Source organism: Chlorocebus sabaeus, chromosome 1, assembly GCF_047675955.1.
Source record: "Chlorocebus sabaeus isolate Y175 chromosome 1, mChlSab1.0.hap1, whole genome shotgun sequence".
Lineage (NCBI taxonomy): Eukaryota > Metazoa > Chordata > Mammalia > Primates > Cercopithecidae > Chlorocebus > Chlorocebus sabaeus.
Genome location: NC_132904.1, coordinates 8,057,383 through 8,083,087, shown reverse-complemented (window position 1 = coordinate 8,083,087; position 25,705 = coordinate 8,057,383). Strand labels below are relative to the sequence as shown.

The 25,705-nt window shown below is 41.7% G+C and overlaps 1 protein-coding gene across 1 annotated transcript in view; it reads left to right on the top strand.

The window, feature by feature from the left end:
• PACS1 (phosphofurin acidic cluster sorting protein 1) overlaps positions 1 to 25,705 on the top strand; it is a 165,105-nt gene that overhangs the window by 80,564 nt on the left and 58,836 nt on the right. The window lies entirely within an intron of this gene.

The following is a 25,705-nucleotide window of genomic DNA, read 5'->3' as shown; positions in this document are numbered from 1 at the left end:
AGGCCAAGGCAGGTGGATCACCTGAGGTCAGGAGTTCGAGGCCAGCCTGACCAAGATAGTGAAACCCCGTCCCTACTACAAATACAAAAATTAAGGCCGGGCGCGGTGACTCATGCCTATGATCCCAGCACTTTGGAAGGCCAAGGCAGGCGGATCATGAGGTCAGGAGATCGAGACCATCCTGCCTAACACGGTGAAACCCTGTCTCTACTAAAAATACAAAAAAAGAAAAAGGAAAAAGAAATTAATCGGGCGTGGTGGCGGGCACCTGTAGTCCCAGCTACTCGGGAGGCTGAGGCAGGAGAATGGCCTGAACCCGGGAGGCAGAGGTTGCAGTGAGCCGAGATCGTGCCAATGCAAAAATTAGCCAGGCATGGTGGTATATGCCTATAATCCCAGCTATGAGGGAGGCTGAGTCAGGAGAATCACTTGAACCCGGGAGGCAGAAGCTGCAGTGAGCCGAGATCCTGCCACTGCCCTCCAACTGGGGTGACAGAACAAGACTCCATCTCAAAAAAAAAAAATAATAATGAAATTCAGGGTCTCAAAATATTTTCCTGCTGTCTGCTTTTTCTCAGAGTATCTAGAGGATGTGATCTTCCAAGACTAGAGAGTAAACTAAGGAAGGACGATGTGGAATCCAGGAAAAGGGATTCAACCCAGGACCCCCTTTTCACAAGGGAAAACTCAAGGTATTGGCGAGGAAAAGTCCCAGGATGACAAGTATTTACTTGGCCCAGTCCTAGGAGAGAGATGGGTCCTAGGAGAGATGTCTCCTATGAGAAATGAGACTCAGAGACTATATAATGTAATTGTATGGGGAAGAATTTTTTAGTTCTCTTGGAAAATTTAAAAATTAAAAAGTCCAAAAGAAAAAGGCAATCTCCAAAATATTTTTAAAGCTATATAAGGAAAGAAATATAGCATGCTATATAACTAAACCGGATAGTATTTACATAGTCATAGTCATATAAATACTGAATATTGGTTCAATAAAATATTACCACACAACTCTTGGGAAGATGAAGGAATGGTAGCGTGTGTGTCTTTGCATGGTGTCAGAGAGCTAGATCTTAATTTTATGTAGGAGGAATGCAGTAGATAATGTCTAAAATTGAAAAACTTAGATAAAAGCTTTATTTGAATGCTTAAATCTGTCTTTAGATTATTCATTATGTTATTTAGAAATACAAAGGTGAATACCGAAAGAGTTGAAAGGGATTAGTTGCCACTGGGAAGTGGGGAGGAATTGTAACCGTAATAGATTTGTTGCCCAGTACGCGGCATCAATATCCTGAGACGTGGCGTTTTATCATAGTGCTGCCGAACAAGGAAACAAGATGGAAGGAAGCCTAAAATCCATCTCCCCAGGAGTTCAGGGCTAGGGATTTTAAGGGTTTTGGAGTGAGCCGAAGTGTGGAGATTGGTGATTGGCTAACGAGTGCAGGGTGAAGTCGTGGGACAGGGAGATGAAGAAATTGTGTTCTCATCCTGATTTGTTCTTTGTGGAGGGTCTTCAAACTGGTTGTGTCAGTTGTTCCACTGAAATTCAGAATCTGAAAAATATCTTAATTTTTAAAAGCCTTATGATTCTAACAGGAGAAATTCTATCAGGAGGAACAATGGGGATGCAGATGGTATCTAGTGCGGTGTGACTTCCACTTACCAGGAAATGGGCCAAAGTGCAGCCTAATTAGTGCTTATTTATGACTATATTTCTCTCCAGAATTCTTGTTAACCCTGTGAGGATGGCTTCAGGATGAAGGAGGAGACTTTTCTTTGTTGATCAAGCCTTTTAGTACAACTGTTTGGTTTTTTAAAAATGTCTACCCACCTGATATGTTGATACAAATACAAATTATATTTTAAAAAAGAAAAGAAAGTCCTTATTTTCTGCCTCTGGATGTTGGTGTGTGGTTGAGGATGTGATGACAGGAGTTGCAGCAGCTGTTATATAGCCATGAGTAGAGTGATTCAGCAAGCCAAAAGTGATGAAGGGCTTGGCCCTTTCCCTTTATGCACCTGTTTTTAGAATGATGCGCTAGTTCCACAGCTACCTTTAAAACTGACGTATGTTGTGAACTTATATTTAACGAAACTACTTATTTGCTTTATCCTATACTGTATATAATATTTTCAAATAATACCACTATTATTACTAACTATGATAGGTTGTATGCAAATACTATGCCATTTTACATACAGTACTTGAGCATCTCAGATTTTAGTAACCCTGGGGTTCCTGGATCCAATCCCCAGTTGGCACCGAGGAACGACTATACTTAGATTTGTAGGGTTACAATCACAGTATTTATATAATGATAAATAAATGCTATTCATTATTTTTCAACTTTTAGCCAGGAGGAGAAAAACTAAAGGTAGTGGCATTAGAGGAACCAGAAACAAAAATATACTTAAAACATTTAAAGTTACAAAAGTTACCAGTTAAAACACTGAAAACAAAAACATAATTTCCATATATGAGGGGGGAAGGAACAAAAATAAAGCCCTGTACAGTAAATTGCCATATTTCCTATCAGAAAGTCAATTGATCTTTTAACAAGCAATGAAAAAGGTGAAAACAAATGTAGTCATGTCACAAGTGGAGCCTCTCCCTAGCTCAGGGGCTGATTCTGGTTGGTCCAAACTGAACATGGTAGTCTTATTCCAAATGAGGTATATTCTAAGAACAAAAGAATTGCAAAGAAACCTTCGTCTGGATGGCAGCTGTTTAATGTTTATCAATCTACCCTGATGAGACTGATATGGAAGATTACTCCGCTTTCACAGAAACAGTGGGAAAAGTGCAACTATCTTCACATTTAACAAACTGTAAGGAAACGCTAACAGATTAAGAAATTAACCACAGGACCTAATTAGAAAAAGATCTGGCAACATGCCCAGCTCATCCAGTGGCAGAGGGAAAAAATATTCTGCATTTGTGACACTGTTTAGAAAGGGGTAATTTAAATGCCCTTTAATCTGGGCTAGTACTGTCCAATTAAGAAGTCTGTTAGAATGAAAACACGGGTTTTTTAATACTTAGTGTGGTGAAGCAGATTTATTTTCTCCCCTTAGTATATTTATATTGATTGGTAAAGGTTATAGTTTAATTAAATAAGCTACACATTTCCTGTTTTCTTTTAAACTACTGTGCTAGGAGGTGGATTCAAGTAAGATTGGACGTGTTCTCTGTCCTTCAACACATTTGTGCAGTGTGACTATAATTCAAATTGGAGTTTGGCACCAAAGTTTTATATCTAATTTAGGCAGCCTAACCTAGTTAACACAGATTGGTGCTAGATCCTGGCTGACACCTACTAGCTCCATGACCTCAGGTAAGCTACTGAACTGTTCTGCACCTCAGTTTTCTCAAATATAAAATAAAGATTATAATTGTTTTAGGATTAAATTATATACATTGCACATAGCAGTATCTGACTTATAGTGTTATATGTTTGCCATTATGATGTTATACCCCCACAAATTGTGAAAGTGTTGTTTAAAAAATATTTTCCTCATTAAAAAAATTTAATACATGATCTTTATAGGAAATGTGGGATATATAGAAAAGCTTTTTTTTTTTTTTTTTGAGATGTGGTCCCTCGGCCAGGATGGAGTATGGTAGCCCCAGCATGACTCACTGCATCCTCAAATCTCCTGGGCTCAAATGATTCTCCCACCTCAGCCTCCAGGCTGTGCCACCATGGGACTACAGACATGTGCCACCATGCCTGGCTGATTTTTTTTTTTTTTTTTGGCAGGGGAGTGAGGGTGGGGATGACATCTCACTATGTTGCCCAGGCTGGTCTTGAACTCCTAGCCTCAAGCGATCCTCTTGCCTCGGCCTCCCAAAGTGCTGGGATTATAGGTGTGAGCCACCGCACCTGACCAAAAAGCATTTTTTAAAAACTCATCTGTCACTTCACCACTAATAGAGCAGTGTAAGCATCTGGGCACATCCCTCAGAGACAGTCTTGCTTGCATTGTGGTTAAGAACATGGACTCTGAAGCCACCTACCTGGGTTCATATTCGGGTCCCACTGTTTTTTAATCTCTGTTCATCTCTCTCAGTTTGCTCATCTGTAAGATGTGGCTAATAGTACCCCTCACTTAGTGAAGATAAAGGATGCTAATATATGTAGAGCATCTAGAATAGGCAAGTCAGAGGTAAGTGTATGTGTTGTTGCTGTTATTCTCTCTGTGTGTATGGCCAAGGTTTAAAGAAATTTCATTTGCCTCTGAAATAGAGAATATATATATATATATATATAGCACTAATGAGTGGTGCTGGCAGGCAAGAAGTGCTACAGGGGATAAACAGACATATACAAATATGTAATTTGCATAACCTGGCAGATATCTTAAAGGCACTAGAAAAAAATTAGCCGCGTGGTGGCATGCACCTGTCATTTCAGCTACTCAGGAGGCTAAGGGGGTTAGGATCGTCAGAGCCCAGGAGTTCAAAGCGGCAGTGAGCTGAGATCACACTACTGTACTACAGCCCAAGGGACAGAGCAAGAATCTCTCTCTAAAACAAAAATAAAAACACCAAATAAAAATAAAGAAGGCACTAGAGTGGAGAAAGGAAACTGAAGTAGAGCTAGTTATAACTTGCCCACAGGAGACTGTAACTTGAGCAGGGGGAATCTTAGTTCCCCCTAGCTAACTGGAAAAATAATTTCTTCCTGGGCAATTGGGGAAAAAAGTGAATAAATCTGTGGTTTAAAACTCAAGTAAAAGATAAGAATGTCTATATTGTTGGTAATAAAAAATGATCCTATTACTCTAATTTCATTGGGACAATGAATAAATTCCCACTTGAAATCTCAGCCAGAAAAGTAAGTAGAAATTCAATTGGCTACTTTTTTATTTTCCTACGGAAAAAACCCTTACTCTGATTTGCAAAACAGATAAATCAGAGAGTGAGCATTCACAGCCTCAAGAGATTCACTATTGACTTCCTATAAATAAAAGCTTTTCCACAATCAGGTTGGATTCCAAGAGGAATGTGATGATTGCTATGAGAGGCAAGCACACATTATTTTAGAAGCCCAGCCTGATGGATATTAATTGGTGTCATGGGTTGAATATTGACCCTCAAAAAGTTATGTTCCAGCCCTAACCCCTGGTACTTAGGAAGGTGACCTTATTTGGATCGAGAGTCTTTGAAGATGAGATCATCTTGGATTGAGGATAGACCTGAAATCTAATGACTGATGTTTTTTTGTTGTTGTTTTGAGACAGTCTCTGTCACCCAGGCTGGAGTGCAGTTTTGCGATCTCAGCTCACTGCAACCTCTGCCTCTCAGGTTCAAATGATTCTCCTCCCGCAGCCTTCCCAGTAGCTGGGATTACAGGCACCCACCACCAGGCCAGGCTAATTTTTGTATTTTTAGTAGAGACAGGGTTTCTCCATGTTGACCAGGCTGGTCTAGAACTCCTGATCTTAGGTGATCTGCCCGCTTCGGCCTCCCAAAGTGCTGGGATTATAGGCCTGAGCCACTGCGCCTGGCCCGATGTTCTTATAAGAGGATGGAGAGAGAGTTTTAAGATACAGAAACAGGAGAAAGGCTATGTGAAGACAGAGGCCAAGGTTGCAGTGACAGGGCCAAGAATGCCCAGGATTCCCAGCAGCCACTAGGGGCTGGAAGGGACCAGGCAGGATGCTGCCTTAGAGCCTTTACAGGCCACACAGCCCTGCCTGCACCTTGGTGTTGCTCTTCTGGCCTCCAGAGCTATGAGAGAATAAATTATTGTTGTTTTAAACCACCAAGTTTGTGGTAATTTGTTGTGGCAGCTTTAGGAGATGAAAATAAGGCATAATTTGAAGTTGTCAATAAGAAAATTATTTTATGTACATATGCAAAAATATATTTGCTAAGACTAATGTGTCTATTATGTGAAACCAAGTAAGCAATGTTAAAATTTTATCCGCAGTAAATGTGGGGTTGGAGAAGTCAAAGATACCATTTTAGATATCAACAATCCTGATGGGTGTAATAAAATGACCCTTTTTATTTGGAAAATTTGAAGACTGAGTATGGTTATTAAATTTACCACTGGAGAAAAACTAGAAATCTAAAAGTGATACAAGTAAGTTCTCCTTAAAAGTAGTTATTGGTGGCCGGGTGTGGTGGCTCATACCTGTAATCCCAGAACCTTGGGAGATCGAGGTGGTTGGATCACTTGAGATCAGGAGTTTGAGACCAGCTTGGCCAACATGGTGAAACACCATCTCTACCAAACAATACAGAAATTAGTTGGGTGTGGTGGTGCATGCATGTAGTCTTAGCTACTCAGGGAGGCTAAGGTGAGAGAACTGCTGGAATGAGGTGGGCAGAGGTTGCAGTGAGCTGAGATCGTTCCACTGCACTTCAGCCTGGGCGACAGAGTGAGACCCTGTCTCCAAAAAAAAAAAAAAGTTATTGGCAGTCTGACCTGATGCTCTCCTATCCCAGTATCTCAGTCACACCCAACATTTATAATTACCTGGAGACCATAGTTAGTTTGTTTTTGTATTGCTGCTAACATTTCTGATGCAAAGCTAGACGATTATTCAAATCTTAGGTCTAAAATTTGTATTTCCTGTATTGGGGTCTCAACAGTGGACTTAAAGATGCTCATTCATATCCCAGAATTATTCTTTTCAAGGTGGAAGATCTTTGAGTAGGTAGCTATGATGTGATGTGTATTGTTATTTGAATCAAAGTCTTCTGGTTTCAAACAGTAAGATAATGGTATTTTCTGTCTGTGAAGTCCTTTATCAGGAATGTCTAAGGATTATTTTGTTTTCTGTCTCTGAATGCAGCTGTTTGTTTCTGAAGCAAAATATAGGTCTTGCCTTGAGGTGGGATAGATAGAGAGATCAGAGAAAGATGGAATTATCTCTGGTCAGAAAACCTCAGCTGGTTATACAATGCTTTAAAATGTACCATTTAAAGGTAAAATAGCAAGTTGTTCCGGCTTCCGTGACCTAGTTTTTAAAATGTTAATTGTCTTTGTAGATAAAGACATCTTGAGTCCAAATTGCAGTTTTCTTATTCTGTTTAAGCATTGTAATACTGTCAGAAGCTGAACTTTGTGGGAGAGGAGTCAAGTGAGGAGAGAATGCAAGTAAGAAAGGAAAGAGTGAAATCACAAGTTGGTGTTTCCTGTCCTGGCTCTTCAGTTCATGGGAAGTGGCAGAATCTGGATGTAATGCCTCCATAATTGGGAAAAGGAGCAAAAATATTCTTATTTAGTCATTGATGTTGTGCAGCTTTCGAACTCTGCAGAGTTAAAGATTTTTTACATGTGCGTTTTTCATTTCATCACTCAAGTCTTGTTACAGAGATGATACAGATCAACTCCTGATCTATATGATTTCAAAAACAGCACAGTGACCCTGGGGTAATGATACGGTAGGACATAATTGAACCTTTCTGGGCATTTGTGTGCTATGTCATTTTTCTTGTATGTAGTTCTAGAGTGACACCAGATCTATTTAAAAATATATATTTTCATTTGTGAGTATAGTCCCAGCTGCTGGGGAGGCTGAGGCAGGAGAATCCTTTGAGCCCAGGAGTTCATATCCAGCCTGGGCAACATAGTGAGATCACTGTCTCTTAATATGTATATATATATATTTTGGTAAAGACGAAGTCTCGTTATGTTGCCCAGGCTGGTCTTGAACCCCTGAGCTCAAGTGATCCTCCTGCCTCGGCCTCCCAAAGTGCAGGAATTTACAGGTGTGAGCCACCACACCTGGCCTTCTAAAATTTTTTTTAAATAACAGTTTTAAGACATTGTTTATAGTTTGTTGACATTACATTCAGGTCCCCCTTCATATCTCTTCTCTATATTCTCAGGTGAAACTTCACTTTTCTCTTAACCGGGAATCCTCAGAACCACAAGAGATCTTAGAGGAGAACATGTGGTCCCAACATCTTAACAAGCTGTGCTAGAAATGGAGTTGGTGGCCTCACTGCTGGCCAGTGTGGAGACCAAGCTGCAGGTGCTGGTTCCTTCTGCTGTACAGCATGCCCTTTGTTGCAGCTTGAAATCTTGGCCTCTGTCCTCACTTTCATCTGCAACTGATTATCTTCCTAAGAAGGAAAGATCCTTTAGTCAAATGTTTTTCCTGCTCCACTGAAATGTCTAGTATTGTAGTCACCAGTAGTCTTCATTCTGCCAGATCCGGTGATGAGTTTTCTGTCCTCAGCTTATTCCACTCCTCGGCAGCATCTGACACATCTTCTCGACCACTTTCTTCTCTAAGTTGTGAAGGCACGTCTTTCCGGTTTTCCTCCCTCATCGGCAGCTCCTCAGTTTCCTTTGCTGAACGCTTCTCCTCTGCCAGACTTCTAAGCCTTGGAATACCCAGGGTCCCATTCTTGGCCTATTCTCCTTTCTACCTCAACTCTCCTCTGGAAGATCTCAGCCAGTCCCATTGCTTTGAATACCATTTCTATGCCTCAACTCCTAAATCTGTCTCTCTAGGCTGATCTTTCCCTTGAGATCAAAACTTATAATCTGCTGGCCTAATAGTACTTCAGTTTTCTGCTCGGATATTTAAGACGTCTCAAACTTGCATGTCCTGACTTTTCTACCCTATTCACCCCAAAACTTCTGCCAGTCTCCTTTGTCTCATTAAACAGCACCACCATCTGTCCACCCTGTTGCTCAAGCCAAAAGTCCAGAAACATCTTGGAGTTTTCTATTTGCCCCGTACCCCACATTCAGTTAATCATCAGCAAGACCTGTCAGTTGTATCAGTGTTCTTGAGTTCCACACTGAAATCCAGCTTTACTACTACTTCAGAACAAACTTCTTCCTGTCTGTCCTGGGCTACGTCACAGCCTCCTAACTGGTTTTCCTGTTTCCACCCTCCCCTTTCTTTGTCCATTATTCACCTAGCAGCAGGGTGATCTTGCACAAATCATTTTCTATCACTCCCTTGTTTATAATTCTTCGGTGGCTTTCCATCATAAACAAAATAAAGGTCCCTACTGCATGGTCCAGCCTCCGTTTGCTTCTGACCTCACATTTATTATTATTGTTATTTTATTTTATCTTATTTTTATTTTTATTTTTGAGACAGAGTCTCACTCTGTTGCCCAGGCTGGAGTGCAGTGGCATGATCTTGGCTCACTGTAACCTCTGCCTGTCGGGTTCAAGCGATTCTCATGCCTCAGCCTCCCGAGTAGCTGGGACTACAGGCACCCGCCACTACACCCAGCTAATTTTTGTATTTTTTGTAGAGATGGGGTTTCACCATGTTGGCTAGGCTCTCTCGAACTCCTGACTTAAGATGATCCACTTGCCTTGGCCTCCCAAAGTGCTGAGATTACAGGCGTGAGCCTCCATGCCCAGCCTGACCTCACATCTTACAGCTGTCTTCATTTGCCATGCACTAGACATCCTTGCCTTGTTTCCTTCAAATATCCCAGCCTCTATTTAGGTTTCATCCTCTTCTTTTAAGTTTTACTCTATATATATATTTTCCTGCACAATTAACCATTTATTTTTGCTTGGTTTTGAATTTGATGTACAACATTGTAGGTAGTCTTCTGCAGCTTAAGCTTAGTTCATTGACTTTCATTGCCGGATAGCTTTTGATTGTGTGAATTTAAAGATTTGTCTCCTCCTCTGACAGTGTACACTTGGGTTCTGATGAGAACAGTGCAAATATTGTCTAGTATATAAGGAACTTATAATGGGCCAGGCAGTGTTCTCAGTGCTTTTATATATATGGCCACTAAGAGCAACCCTATGAGTTGGTGTTATTACAATGCTCATTTTTCAGATGAGGGAGCAGAGGCATAGGAAGATAAGTAACTTACCCTTCTCATCTGGTAATGAGTGAAATTGCTGGATCATGGACTTCACATATGTTTAGCTTCAAAAGATGATGCCTAATAGTTTCTGAAGTGATTGTACCAGTTGATACTCCCACCAGCAGCATATGAGTTCCCATCGTGCCACATGTTCACTCACACCTAGTTTTGCCAATTTTGTGGGTGTAAAATGGTATTTTGATTTCAATTTGCATTTCCCTGATTCCTAATGATTTGAGCATATTTTTGTATATTTATTATCCATTAGTGTTTCCTCTTCCAGAAACATGGAGCGTCTGTTCCTGTCTTTTGTCGACTTTTCCATTGATTCTTCAGTCTTTTTCTTACTGACTTGTAGTTCTCTCCCTTTGTCAGTATTAGGAGTTTCAGTCTTCTCCGAGTTCATGGCTTTGGCTTGTCTTTTTTTTTTTTTTTTTTTTTTTTTTTTTGGAGACAGGGTCTTGCTCTGTCATCCAGTCTGGAGTGCAGTCATAACTCACTGCAGCCTGGAACTTGAACTCCAAGCCTCAAGTGATCCTTCCACCTCTGCCTCCCAAAGTGCTGGAATTACAGGCATGAAGTACCAGAGCTGCCTTTGGCTTGTCTTTTGAGTCTCTTTTTGGTGTCTCTTGATGAATAGAAATTCCTAATTTTAGTATAGTTGGATTTCTCATTGTTTTCAATGTCTTATTTCTAGAAATCCACTCTTACCTCAGAGTCATAAAAATATTGTCCAATATTCTAGAAATTTGCCTTTCACATATAAGTATTTAAGCTACATGAAGATTATTGTTATGTATGGTGTGAGGTGTGGATCCAAATTTCCTTTTTTGCATTTCATGGTTTATTTTTTTTCCCCAGTTATTGGAATACTGCCTTTTTCTTACGTTGTTTCTGCATGATTGTGGGATTGTTTCTGGGCACTCTACTCTGTTTCATTGATCTTTTTGTTGTTCCTTTACTAATACCATGCTGCCTCAACTACTATTTCTTTACAATAAATCTAGATACCTGATAGCCTAATTTCCCCACCTTGTTTCTTTTCTTCAAGAGTGTCTTGCAGTGGTGTGATCACAGCTCATTGCCACGTCAACTTCCCAGGTTCAAGCGATCTTCCCACCTCAGCATCCCAAGTAACTGGGATGTGCCACCACTATGCCTCGCTTCTTTTAAAAAAATTTTTGTAGAGATGGAGTCTCGCCCTGTTCCCCAGGCTGATATTGAACTCCTGGGCTTAAGTGATCTGTCCATCCTGGCCTCCCAAAGTGTTGGGATGACAGGCATGAGCCACCATGCCTGGCCTGCTCCTTATGAATTTTAGAATTAGCATCTGTGGAAAATCCTGTTGGAATTTTGATCCGTGTTGTATTAATTTCTTATATCAATTTGGAGGAGAATCAAGATATCAATGCTAGAGTGTCTCTTATGCATGAACACGGCATCTCTTTTGTCTTACAATGACATTTGTATACGTACAGTCTATCTTACAAGTCCACGCAGGACTTGCACATCTTACGGAGTGAGACAGCTTAGAGACAGCATAGAGTAGTGGTTTTAGGAGCAAAGGCTTCAGAACCAGGCTGCCTGGGTTTCAATCCTCACTTAGCTGCTTACAGTGTCATCTTGGGTTTCAATCCTGTTGGTTTCAGTCCTCACCTTGCTGCTTACAATGTCATCTTGGGTAAGTCAACCTCTGTGTGCCTCATTTTCCTCATCTGTAAAATAGGGGCTAATGTTTCTACTTCATAGGGGCACATAGTAAATGCTCAGTAGTTGGTAGCTGTTGCTATTATTTTGTTTTACCCCAGGTGTCTTATTTTTTGTTGCTTTTGTATATATTTATATGTAAATATATATAAATAGTATATATATATATTTTTTACATTTTTATATTATTTGTTGCTGGTGTTTAGAAATGCATTTGAGTTTCAGAAATCTAGCAACCTCGTTAATCTCTCATTAATCCTAATAATGAGAATTCTTCTGGATTTCCCAAATGGGCTGTCATAAATCAACTTGCAAATAATGGCTTTTGTTTCTTCCATTTCAAACTTCATATTTTTATGTCTTTTTTGTTCTTTTACTGAGCTGGCTAGGGTCTTTTTTTGCTTTTAGCTGAACAGGCTTTTCAAATAGGTAGAGTCTTGACAACAGTATAACCTTGAATAAAAGTGGGGATGGTGAACACCTTGTATTCCTAGTTTTTAAGAGAACATTCTAATGTTTCACTATTAAAGTATTTGCTGTAGATTTCTGGTGTGTATCTTATATGTCAAGGAATGTTTTTCTACTCCAAGTTTGCTAAGAGGACTTATGATAAATGGATGTTGAGTTTTACCAAATGCTTGATACAAATCTGTTGAAATGATAGTATTTTGTCCTTTAATCTGTTAATGATGAAGATGACACGCATAGGTTTTCTAATGTTAAAGCATCTTTACATTCCTGGAATAAATCTAACTGGTTCATGCCTCCTTTTTTTTGAGACAGAGTCTCGCCATGTCACCCAGGCTGGAATGCAATGGCTCGAACTTGTGGCTCACTGCAACCTCCGCCTCCCAGGTTCAAGCGATTCTCCTACCTTAGCCTCCTGAGTAGCTGGGATTATAGGTGTGCACCACCACACCTGCCTAATTTTTTTTTTTTGAGATGGAGTCTTGCTCTGTGGCCCAGGCTGGAGTGCAGTGGCCGGGTCTCAGCTCACTGTAAGCTCCGCCTCCCGGGTTTACGCCATTCTCCTGCCTCAGCCTCCTGAGTAGCTGGGACTACAGGCGCCCACCACCTCGCCCGGCTAGTTTTTTGTACTTTTTAGTAGAGACAGGGTTTCACCGTGTTACCAGGATGGTCTTGATCTCCTGACCTCGTGATTCGCCGGCCTCAGCCTCCCAAAGTGCTGGGATTACAGGCATGAGCCACCGTGCCTGGCCCTCATCACTGTCTTTAATAGCTGTAGAATCTTTCAGGTTTTCTCTGGCTTCCTTAATAATTTCTGTTACATTATATGTTTCTAGAAATCTACCTTTTTCATCTAAGTTTCCAGCTTTACTTGGATAAAGTGGTTTGTGGCATAGTCTAACCTTGTAAATCTTTGCTTAATCTGGAGTATGTTCCTTGAAAAACAGTTCTAGATTTCTAGATTTTATTAGCTTCTTAAGACTAATATATATTTGCTGTCTATTTTATGAAATTTGCTTTTATCCTGCTTTCTTTTAGATTTTTGGCTTATTTGACTGTCCCTTTATTTTTTACTTCTTAATGGCTGCTTAATTCATTAATTTCAGCATTTCTTCTTTTCTCATGTAACTATTTAAAGCTGTTGTTTTCTTTAAAAAATAATAATATAAAGTTTCCCCTACTACCTGCTTTAATGGCATAGCAAAGTTTTGATACGTCATATTTTAGCGTTTGGTTCTGAATATTATCTGATTTATATTATAACTTCTTCTTTGACCCATGAGTTCTTTACAGGGATGTTTTTATACTTTCAAATGCATTCTCTTTAAAGTTTGCTTCTTATTACTGATTTCTAATTTAATTGCATTTTAATGAGAAAAAGTAGTTCTCATATTACTAATTCTTTGAAATTTATTGGTAAAGGCTGGGTGGGCATGGTAGCTCATGCCTGTAATCCTAGCACTTTGGGAGGCTGAGGCAGTTGGATAGCTTGAGTCAAGGAGTTCAAGACCAGCCCGGGCAACATGATGAAACCTCATCTCTGAAAAAAACAAAAAAAAAAGAAAAAAAAAGCAGGGTGTGGTGGCATGCACCTTAGTCCTAGCTACTCGAGAGGCAGAGATTGTAGTGAGCTGAGACTGCGCTACTGCACTCCAGCCTGGTGACAGAACAAAACCCTGTCTCAAAAAAAAAAAAAAAAAAAAGGAAATTTGTTGATAACTTACTTTATTCCTAAATACAAGATCAGTTTTTGAAAACATTCTATGTATGTTTGAAAACATTGTGTGTTCTGCTGTTGTGGGGTTCCGGCTTCCATGTGTTCATTTGAATATTGGTAATGTTAGCTTTTTTTTCTGTTTAACAATTACTAAGAGAGGTATGTTAAAATATGCCCCTATGATAAGTAAACTTGTCACTATCTTATACTTCTGTCAGTTTTTGTGGTATTTATTTTTAAGCCATTTTATTAAGTTTATGTAGGTCTAGAATTAACTTCCCGATGATTCTCTTTCTAGTAATTCTATTTTGTCTAACATTATATATTCCAGCTTTCTTTAGATTATTATTTATCTGGTATAACTTTCTAGTCTTATTCTAGGTGAATTGTTATGAAGAACATATAAGTGAGTTTTGTTTTATAAATCTGATCTATGTCTTTTAGGAGTTTAACATATTTATACTTACGGTGGCTATTGATATCCATAGGTGTTTTTTCTGCCATCTTAATTTATGCTTTCTATTTGTTCTTTTCTATGGGGGGTGGGGGTGTCTCTATTTCTGTATGACTCTAGCCCTCTTTGTCTCCTTTTGAATTCATTAACAGTTTTTCTCTCATTCCATTTTTCTTTTTCTTTTTTTTTTGAGACGGAGTCTTGCTGTGTCGCCCAGGCTGGAGTGTGGTGGCACGATCTTGGCTCACTGCAAGCTCCACCTCCCGGGTTCACGCTATTCTCCTGCCTCAGCCTCCCGAGTAGCTGAGACTACAGGCGTCCACCACCACGCCCGGCTAATTTTTTGCATTTTTAGTGGAGACGGGGTTTCACCGTATTAGCCAGGATGGTCTCGATCTCCTGACCTTGTGATCCGCCCGCTTCGGCCTCCCAAAGTGCTGGGATTACAGGTATGAGCCACTGCCCCCGGCCTCATTCCATTTTTTTAAACTGTGCATTCAAAAGACAGATATTCAATTTTTATTTCCTTAGTTTACTCTCAAGCTTTGAATGTGAATACTTAAGAGTTTAAAGTTAGTCAGTTTCCATTCTCTTCTGAAACAATTAAAGACCCTAAGAAATACTTTAATCCAATCAGTTCCTCCCACCATGCTTGCTGTACCATTTACTGTGCGTTAATCAGACATTGCCATTCTTGTTTTATAAAAGCAATGTTTGTTTGAATTTCCCTATATTTTTACAATTTTCTTTGTCCATTATTTCTTTTTCTATCCTTTTCTTTCAGGGCCTTTCCTTCCTTTTATGGTATATCCTTAAGGCATTACATGAAATGTGTGAGCCAGCCAGGGTCCCCAGTGACTGTGGCTCTCTGTGATTCACATGCCCACACTGAAGAGGGCTGACCTGTGTAACCATTGGAATGTTGCAGCAGTGATGGAGCATGACTTCTGAGGCTGGGTCGTAAAATACATTACACCTTTTTGCCTTGCTCTTTCTTGGGCCACTCACTGTGGGATGCCAGGCTGCCATGTCATAAGGTTATCAAGCAGTCCTGAGAGGATTCCATGTGGAGAGGAGCTGAGGCTCCCTATCAACTGCTAGTACAAACTTGTCAGCCTTGCAAGGCAGCCACATGGGAGCAGATCCTGCGACCCCATCAAGGCAACTGTAGCCCCAGCCACCATCTGGATGGCAACCTCACAAGAGACCCTGAGCTAGGACCACCTAGCCCAGCTGCTTTTGAATCTCTGACACACAGAAACTGTGAGATAATAAATGTTTTATAAGTGTTAAATAATGTGTTAATAAATGTTAATAAGTGTTTTGCAGCTGGGTGCAGTGGCTCCCATCCCAGCACTTTGGGAGGCCGAGGCAGCCAGATCACGAGGTCAAGAGATCGAGACCATCCTGGCCAACATGGTGAAACCCCATCTCTAGTAAAAATACAAAAAATAGCTGGGCGTGGTGGCTCACACCTCTAGTCCCAGCTACTCGGGAGTCTGAGGCAGGAGAATTACTTGAACCCGGGAGACGGAGGTTGCAGTGAGCCGAGATCGCACCACTGCATGCCGTCCTGGTGACAGAGCGAGACTCTGTCTCAAAAAAAAAAAAAAGTGTTTTAGGTTATCAGTTTGTTACACAGCAGTAATTAATACACATTAGTGAAAGTCTTCTGGTAGTAAACTCTGTTTTTATCTTAAAATGTTTTTTGGTTTTGGGGGATTTTTTTGGTAGAGACGGGGTCACCTGCTATGTTGCCCAGTCTGGTCTTAAACTGGGCTCAAGCGATCCTCCCACTTCAACCTCCCAAGGTGCTGGCATTACAGGCATAAACCACCACATCCAGCCATCTGAAAATGTCTTCAATTAATGCTCATTCCTATAGTATGTTTTATCTATGTGTACAATTCTGTTTTCACAATTTTCTCTCAGCACATTGAAGAAATTTTTTATTTTCTTCTGAATTCCATTATTGCTGTTAAAGTTCATTGTCAAATAAAAGACTTGAATCTAGACTATGTAGAAAACCTAACACTGAGCTGGGTGCAGTGACTCATGCCTCTAATCCCAGCACTTTGGGAGGCTGAGGTGGGCGGATCACTTGAGGTCAGGAGTTCAAAACCAGCTTGGCCATCATGGTGAAACCCTGTCTCTATTAAAAAAATACAAAAAAATTAGCTGGGCATGGTGGTGCGTGCCTTTAATTCCAGCTACTTGGGAGGCTGAGGCAGGAGAATCGCTTTAACCTGGGAGGTGGAGGTTGCAGCGAGTTGAGATCATGCCACCACACTCCAGCCTGGGCGACAGAGCGAGACTCCGTCTCAGAAAGAAAAAGAACCTAACACTCAACAAACACCTCAGTTTAAAAATGAGCAAAAGTTTCAGGCCAGGCACGGTGGCTCACAGCTGTAATCCCAGCACTTTGGGATGCCAAGTTGGGCAGATCACCTGAGGTCAGGAGTTCCAGACCAACCTGGCCAACGTGGCGAAACCCTGTGTCTACTAAAAATACAAAAATTAGCTGGGCGTGGTGGCACGCGCCTGTAATCCCAGCTACCCGGGAAGCTGAGGCATAAGAATCACTTGAACCTGGGAGGCAGAGGTTGCAGTGAGTTGAGATGGTGCCATTGCACTCCAGCTGGGCAATGGAGCAAGGCTCTATATCAAAAAGAAAAAAAAAAAGGTAAAATATTTGAATAGAGACTTTACCAAAGAAGATATGCCAAATAAACACTTGAAAGGATGCTCAAAATCATTAGTTGCTTGAGAAAGGCAAATTAGTCACGAGGGAAATCCAAATTAAAACCACATTAAATAAAATAACAAGAAAAAAATCAAAAAACCGTAATAAGATAACAGTTACTGAAATGGCCTTAATCAGAAAGGCAGACAATAATAAATGGTGGTGAGGATATAGAGAAACAGGAACCCTCATACATTGCTGGTAGGAATGTAAAGTGGCATAGCCACTTTGGAAAATACTTTGACAGTTTCCAAAGAAGTTAAACATAAATTTACCATATGACCCTGCAATTCCACTGGTAAGTATATGCCCAGGAGAAATGAAAGCTGGATCCAAAGCGTTCAAAGACTTGTATGTTCATAACGTCATTATTCTTTAAAACTAAACAGCAGAAACCACTCAAGTGTCCACCAACTTGTAAATGGATAAATAAGTATTATTCACCAATAAAATGAATAAAACACTGATGCATGCTACAAATGGGTCAGTCTCAAAACGTACTAAGGGAAAGAAGCCAGACAAATTGTATTGTCCGTTTTGTATGAAGTATCCAGAAAAGACAGACCTATAGAGATGGAGACTTGATTGGCTTCCTGGGAGGGAATGGAAATAGGGATTAACTGTAAATGGGCACAAAGGGTCGTATTTTGATGATGAAAATATCCTAGTACTGTATTGGGGTGATGGTTGCACCATCTAACAAATTTATTGAAGATCATTGAATTGTACATTTAGAATAGGTGAATTTTGGTCAGGGCAGTGGCTCACACCTGTAATCCCATCACTTTGGGAGGCCAAGGCGGGCGGATCACCTGAGGTCAGGAGTTTGAGACCAGCCTGACGAACATGCTGAAACCCTGTCTCCACTAAAACTACAAAAATGAGCTAGACGTGGTGGCAGATGCCTGTAATTCCAGCCACTCGGGAGGCTGAGGCAGGGGAATCGCTTGAACCCAGGAGGCGGAGGTTGCAGTGAGCCAAGACTGCACCATTGCACTGGTGCAACTGGTCTGCCTGGGTGACAGAGCAAAACTGAAAAAAAAAAATTGGTGAATTTTATAATATGTAAATTAAACCAATACAGTTTTGTTTTTGTTTTGTTTTGTTTTAAGTTGTCAGTCTGGGTGCTTCTGTCTTTTTCTCAGGCAGCTTTTAAGTCTTCTTTGTCTTTGGTATTCTACAGATTCACAGTAATATGTTTGATTGTGGATTCATTTTTCTTTACTCTCCATTTGAATTTATTGGGCTTTCTAAAATGTGAGCGTGGGTGGTTTTGGTAAATTTTGGAAATTTTTTTGCCATTGGCCCTTTGAATAATGCCCCTTACCTATTCTATTTCCTTGGAGATTCATTACATCTAGATTAGATTTCAGCTCTAACTTCTCCGTTTTCTAGGTCTAACTTTTCTTTTACACTTTTCACTGTCACCTTGCTATATTTTGTGTAAGTTCTGATCTGTCTTCCACTGTACAAACTCCATCAGTCCCAGTGGCCTGTAGGGGACATGGAGTGTGCTTATGACTTCCCATACATAGGTAACAGGCTTTACCCCTGGAGCCAGGGTGGTGTCACCTTCTCCAGGACCGAGTGGATTTCCACAAACCATGTTGGGGAGGGGTGTGAATTGCAATCACATGTACTGATCATTCAACCCAGAAACCTGAGCGTCGTCTCTGATTTTTCCTTCTCTACTCTTGGCATCCTGTAGGTTGAAATGTCACAGGGTTGATTCCACTTTCTAAATGTTTCTTGAATTGAATTTTTTTACTTTTGATCTCAGTGACCACATTCCAGGTTCAGGAATTCATCATTTCTCACCTGGACATTTACAGTAACTTCCTAACTCTTCTTGTCTGTATACTCACCAGTTCCAGTTTACTCCACACACTTTGACCAAAGTGGACTTTCCAAAATATAGACACTGTTTCCTTCATTTTTAAAAATTTCAACTTTTATTTTAGATATAGTGGATACATGTACAGATTTGTTACTTGGGAACATTGTACGATGCAGAGGTTTGTAGTACAAATCCCATCACCCAAGTAGTTATTACAGTACCCAACAGGTAGTGTTTTAAACAAACCACCCCACCTAGCTCCATCTCTAGTAGTCTGCAATGTCTGTTGTTCCCATATTTATGTACGTTTGTGCTCAGTATTTAGCGCTCACTTAAGTGAGAACGTGCATTTTAGTTAAAGAGAGTATATCTGCATTTTAATGTTACTCCTCTGTCTAAAATCCTTTAATTTCTATGTCCCAACATAAGATCCAGATTCTTTTTTTTTTTTTTTTTTGAGACGGAGTTTCACTCTTGTTGCCCAAGCTGGAGTGCAGTGTTGCCATCTTGGCACACTGCAACCTCTGCCTCCCGAGTTCAAAGGATTCTCCTGCCTCAGCCTCCCAAGTAGCTGGGATTACAGGCACACGCTACCACGCCTGGCTAATTTTTGTATTTTTTGTAAAGATGGGGTTTCACCACGTTGGCCAGGCTGGTCTCGAACTCCTGATCTCAAGTAATCTGCCTGCCTCGCCTCCGAAAATGCTGGGGTTACAGGCGTGAACCACCATGTCCGGCCCATGTACACTCTTAATTTCCAACCTACTTCCCTGCTTTCTTAAAGAACCAGTCTGTGGCTTTCAACATGTTCTCTCTGACTGGAGTGGTCTTCCCCCTCCCTGCCAGGTGAACTCCAACTCATCCTTATTTTCTGTGAAGCCTCCTCTTACTCCCCGGAAAGACGTCAGACACTCCTTCTGCATTCCATAGTAACCTGCATATGTCTCAAGTAAAGCACTCATAAGTTATGCTGTTGTTTGTATGTCATTCTCACTAGACTGAGAATGCTCTGAGGTCAGGGTTCATTCTTGATTTACTTAGCTTCATCCCTGTTCCTTCATTGGTCTTTTTCAACAGTGACTGTCTATCCCAGGGCTACTGGTAGTTCTTTTTCAAGTCTGTTTTGGGCAATGCAAGGATAGCAAAAAGGAAAAGGAAGATTTCTTAGAAAGGGGAAAGGATCTCCAGGTTTAAAAATACTTTCAGAGGCTGGGTGTGGTGGCTCACGCCTGTAATCCCAGCACTTTGGGAGGCCGAGACGGGCGGATCACGAGGTCAGGAGATCGAGACCATCCTGGCTAACCCGGTGAAACCCTGTCTCTACTAAAAAAATACAAAAAACTAGCCGGGCGTGGTGGCGGGCGCCTGTAGTCCCAGCTACTCAGGAGGCTGAGGCAGGAGAACGGCGTGAACCCAGGAGGCGGAGCTTGCAGTGAGCTGAGATCCGGCCACTGCACTCCAGCCTGGGCCACAGAGCAAGACTCCATCTCAAAAAAAAAAAAAAAAGAATGTTCCTTGGTTCTGTTTATTGTTTGGGCTTAAGTTTTTTCTCATTCTCTGATATTCTCCCATTTGAGCGATTTCAGGATGAAATTGCCCCATTCAGACTTTTTGGGAAAGAAAATTTAGTTGCTTTGCTTTTTTTTTCTCTTGAGACAGGGTCTCTTTGTCACCCAGGCTGGAGTACAGCTGCGTGATCATAGCTCACTGCAGTCTCATCTCACAGGCTCATGTGATCCTCTCACCTTAGCCTCCTGAGTAGCTGAAACTACAGGCCCGTGGGCATGTGTACCACCACACTGGGCTAATGTTTTTTTTTAATGTTTTTAGTAGAAACAAGGTCTCGCTATGTGCTCAGGCTTGTCTTGAACTCCTGAGCTCAAGCCGTCCTCCTGCCTCAGCCCTCCAAAGTTCTGGGATAGGCATGCAGCACCATACCTGATCTAGTTGCTTTGCTTTTGAAAAATCTGCTTTAAGGTTACTGGTTTTAAAATAATGTCTTAAGCTGGGTGTGGTTGCTCACACCTGTGATCCCAACACTTCAGAAGGTTGAGGCTGGCAGATCACTTGGACTGGAGTTTGAGACCAGTCTGGGCAATATGGTGAAACCTCATCTCTACTAAAAATACAAAAATTATCTGGGTGTGGTGGTGTGCACCTGTGGTCCCAGCTACTTGGGAGGCTGAGGTGGAAGACTCACATGAGCCCAAGAGATGGAAGCCGCAGTGAACTGAGATCATCCCACTGCACTCCAGCCTGCGTGACAGAGCGAGACCCTGTCTCAAAAATGCATAGATAAATAAATAAATAATGCCTTAGCTCATCGTTTCACAATCAAAATTATGCTATTTCATATGAAATAATAGGTTCAGCATCTACATATATTTGGGTAACCTCTTCAGCAGTAAGAATATACTGCTCAGAAATTTACTTGTTGGTGTTATTGTTGAAGCTTGTTGAGACTTTCAGGTGCCTATAAAATAGAAACAATTTTAGAAATGTTTTTACTCTCACAAAGGAAAACCTTTGTCATAGTTTTTTTCTATTGGTTTGCTCTTTATGTGAATAAATGCTGTTAAGAAAAGAGGCAGAGCTTATTCTTCCCATCTTCTGATTAAAGAACTCAAGAGGGGAAAATGCCTTGCTCATATGACACAGCCATTTCTTGGTAGGACAAAGGAGTAATCCAGGTCACTTGTCTTCTATTCCTTGCATTTATCTACTCTGGTCACAAAGGGACCAGTGCAGGACAGGCAAGCCGCAGAATTGGGGCTTAGCCCAGGAAGGTTCTTTGCTTTGCTCAGGAAAGAATTCAAGAGTGAGCCAGTGGTAGAAGAAAACAGTTTTATTGAGGTGGCAGTGTTACAGCACCGTGACTGCTCTGCAAAGCAGGGATAGACCCCGTCCGTAGGCAGGCTCAAGCGCTGTGACTGCTCTGCCGAGCAGCAATAGACCATGTGGGCAGCCCCAAGAGCAGCCACTCAGTGGCAGTTCTGCAGTCATATTTATACCCACGCTTAATTACATGCAAATTAAGAGGCAGATTATTCAGAATTTTCTAGAAAAGGGGCAGTAACCTCCAGGTTGTTGCCTTGGAAAGGGGTAGTGACATCTGGGTGTTGCCATGGCAGTGGTAAACTTACATACACTAGTGGGTGTGTCTTATGGAGTGGTGGTGTTGCCTCTTCTCTTTACAGCTGGTCTTCAGTCTGGTCCAGAGTAAAGTTCTGCCTCCTACCTCATGACCATCATTTTGATTTGGGGTCTAACTGTTCAGGTTTTTATTTCGTCCAGATCTTTGTTTCTCCTTCCCCTTTTTTTGTTCAAAATGTGACCACTTTGCTGTTTGTTGATATCTTATTAGAAGGGTATTAGCTGGGTGGTAGTGGCATGCACCTGTAATCCCAGCTACTTGGGAGGCTGAGGCAGGAGAATCGCTTGAACCTGAGAGGTGGAGGCTGCGGTGAGTCAAGATCACACCACTGCACTCCAGTCTGGGTGACAGAGTTAGACTCTGTCTCAAAAAAAAATAAAAAAGAAAGAAAAAAAAAGGAGATGGAGGGGGAAATGGAATATGACCATTTCTCTCTTAGTGAGCCTCTCAAATTTGCATGAGGGTAGGTTAGAAACAGCTGTTAAATGCAAGTTGAGGATCATTTGTAGAAATTATTCAAGGCTGTTTCTCCTTTATCCTACAGTCACATATAAACTAGAATTATTTAGAAGCTTTCAAAAGATTCTTGCCACTGTATTTTGTTCTTTTCTGTACCCAGTTATGAAGTAGACCGCCTTATTCTTTCAGACTTAGTCTAATGAGAGCTAAATAATTTCTTGAGAGAATTTGCTTGTGCTCAAGTATGTCCTCACTGAAGCCTTAGCCCAGTTACTCAGTGATCTCCTTTTGTGTAATTTAGAACTTAATTATGCACTGTCACGTTTGTTGGTTAATTGTTCGATATACTTAAATCCTGTCCTTTCAACTAGGTTATGAATTGCTCAAAAGCAGAGATTATGCCCAATATTTTCTTTTTCAGCTCCTAGCACAAAGCTAAGTACAGAGAAGATGTACAGTAAAAGGCTGATGGAGATCTTTCTGGGAACACTCTATCAGTGGCACTCTGTCCTTCCTGCTGGTGGCAATGGGAATGTTCTCTGCAAGGGCTCACAAGGGCTCGCATGCCTAGGAAGTGGAAGAGAAATGGCTCGAGGTGCAGGGAATGAGGGGACAGCCGGGAACTCTGGGCCTAATTAGAATAGCTGTTGCCTTCCTGCTCTTATTGGAAGGAAATTTATCCCAAAGAGAGCCAAAGACAGGCTAAAACAGTGAACTCACAAAAATGTGAAAAGTAAGGGGTGAGAGCAGATCAAGGGACCAAGATTTAGTGTTTTGTTATTGTTTTATTAATGATGGTCTAGGATTTCCAGATGGAGTTTTAAAAGATGGAAATAAATGACCTGTTATTAATATATTTTCAGAATGCCTTTGTAGAGAGGAAGATTATTTCTGAGCTGAGTAACCTGGGATCCTCCTTTAAAAGTCCTTTGGACTCTAATCATCTTTGTAATACTCTGTTTTACTTTAAAGGCAGACTCAACTTCTTAAGAGTTCCAGCACATTGAGCCCCATTTGTCTCATCCACCTTTTCACTGACCTTCCAAAGGTGGACTGGCTGGAGAACCCCAGCTGTCCATTGTATTTGAAGTCCTTTTGAGTAGGGACTCGGCTAGAAGTGTTCTTCTGCCTGATCCCCAGATGAAAAGGACGGGAGGGGAGTAACAGAGGAGTCTGCAGCCAGCTCCGATATACCCATGCCGGACCACGGAATCTGACTTCCAGCCCACTGTAGCACAGAGGTAGCTAGAGAGCAGAAAGTAGAGATTTGGCTCTCTTAGGGATCTTGGAGAGAACTTTGTTTCCTTCAGCTTTTGAGATATCTTCCCTTCCCTCATAAGGATGAGACTCAGGGTTTCCTGATAGGGCACTGCCCTCTAAAATGGACTTTGGGAGTAATTTGGCCAACTGGTTCTTTTTGAAAGTATTACTGGCCGGGCGCGGTGGCTCAAGCCTGTAATCCCAGCACTTAGGGAGGCCGAGACGGGTGGATCACGAGGTCAGGAGATCGAGACCATCCTGGCTAACACGGTGAAACCCCGTCTCTACTAAAAATACAAAAAACTAGCCGGGCGAGGTGGCGGGCGCCTGTAGTCCCAGCTACTCCGGAGGCTGAGGCAGGAGAATGGCGGGAACCCGGGAGGTGGAGCTTGCAGTGAGCTGAGATCCGGCCACTGCACTCCAGCCCGGGCTACAGAGCAAGACTCCGTCTCAAAAAAAAAAAAAAAAAAAAAAAAAAAGAAAGTATTACTATGTGGAGGGTTGTAACTAAAGTCCTAATACCTTGGGAATCTGTTCCTGGTGAACATTACTTAAAGACAGGTACACCTGCATACATAACAGAAAAACCACAAAGTTAAGAAGAGGTTTATGTCTTTCTCACTTAAAAATGAAAAAATCAGCTGGGAGCAGTAGCTCACACCTGTGATTTCAGCACTTTGGGAGGTGGAGGCAGAAGGATTGCTTGAGCCCAGGAGTTACAGACCAGCCTGGGCAACACAATGAGACCCCATTGCTGCAAAAAAAAAAAAAAAAAAATTTTTTTTTCTAATTAGTTGGGTGTGCTGGAATGCACCTGTAGTCTCAGCTACTTAGGAGGTTGAGATGGGAGGTTTGCTTGAGTCCCAGGAGTTCAAGATTGCAGTGAGCTTTGATCATGGCATTGCACTACAGTCTGGGTGACAGAGTAAGACCCTGTCTCTTAAAACAAACAAACAGGGCCGGGCGCGGTGGCTCAAGCCTGTAATCCCAGCATTTTGGGAGGCCGAGACGGGCGGATCACGAGGTCAGGAGATCGAGATCATCCTGGCTAACCTGGTGAAACCCCGTCTCTACTAAAAAAATACAAAAAACTAGCCAGGCAAGGTGGCGGGCGCCTGTAGTCGCAGCTACTTGGGAGGCTGAGGCAGGAGAATGGCGTGAACCCGGGAGCTTGCAGTGAGCTGAGATCCGGCCACTGCACTCCTACCTGGGCAACAGAGTGAGACTCCATCTCAAAAAAACAAACAAACAAAAAAACAAAAAAACACATATTCTGTGTGGTTTACAGAGGCCTGCATGGGAAGCAGCCCCCAACATGGGCTCCCTGGCCTTGCTGTTTCTCAGGCAGACCAAGCATGTAGCTAGTTTAAGGCCTATGTACTTCTTCCCCTCAACCTAGAACTTTTCAAGGAGGCCCACCCTGGCCACCTAACTCAGAATTACAACCCTCCCCACCCTCCTCTGTCTCATGCGCGCAATACCTAGCTCTATTTTCACACAATCTGACCTACTACATAATTTACCTAATTATTATGTTTATTGCTTATTGACTGTGTCCTTTCACTAGAATGTGAACTCAAGGACAGAACATTTTGTCTGCTTTGTTTACTGATATATTGCAAGTGACCAGAACAACATGTGCCTCATTATAAGGCTGATAGATGAGTGACAGAGTAACGTGACAGAGCTGCAGTTCAAACCAGAGTGTATCTGACTCTTCAGCCTTCATTCAGGCCTTTTTTTTTAAGTCAGTGTGCAGATTGCATACAGTGGAGTGCATGGGTTTTGGATATAAGGGCTGTGGGTTTCTGCTGGTGTGTAGGCCCCGTGACGTTACCGTGGGTGTTGTTAGCCAGAGGGCTCCCTCATATCCCTTCCAATCAGTGCCTCCACCTGTCTCAGTCACTGTACTGGCATCACCACATGTTGGTCTTACCTGTTCTTGAACTTCACAGGGATGGTAAGACAGTCTTTTGGGTCTGGCTCTTCCAGCTCAGTGTAGTGGTTTTGAATCATCCATGTTGTCACATGTATCATAGTTTGGTCTTTTTTGTATACTATATTTTGTTTGTTCATTCTTCAGTTGGTG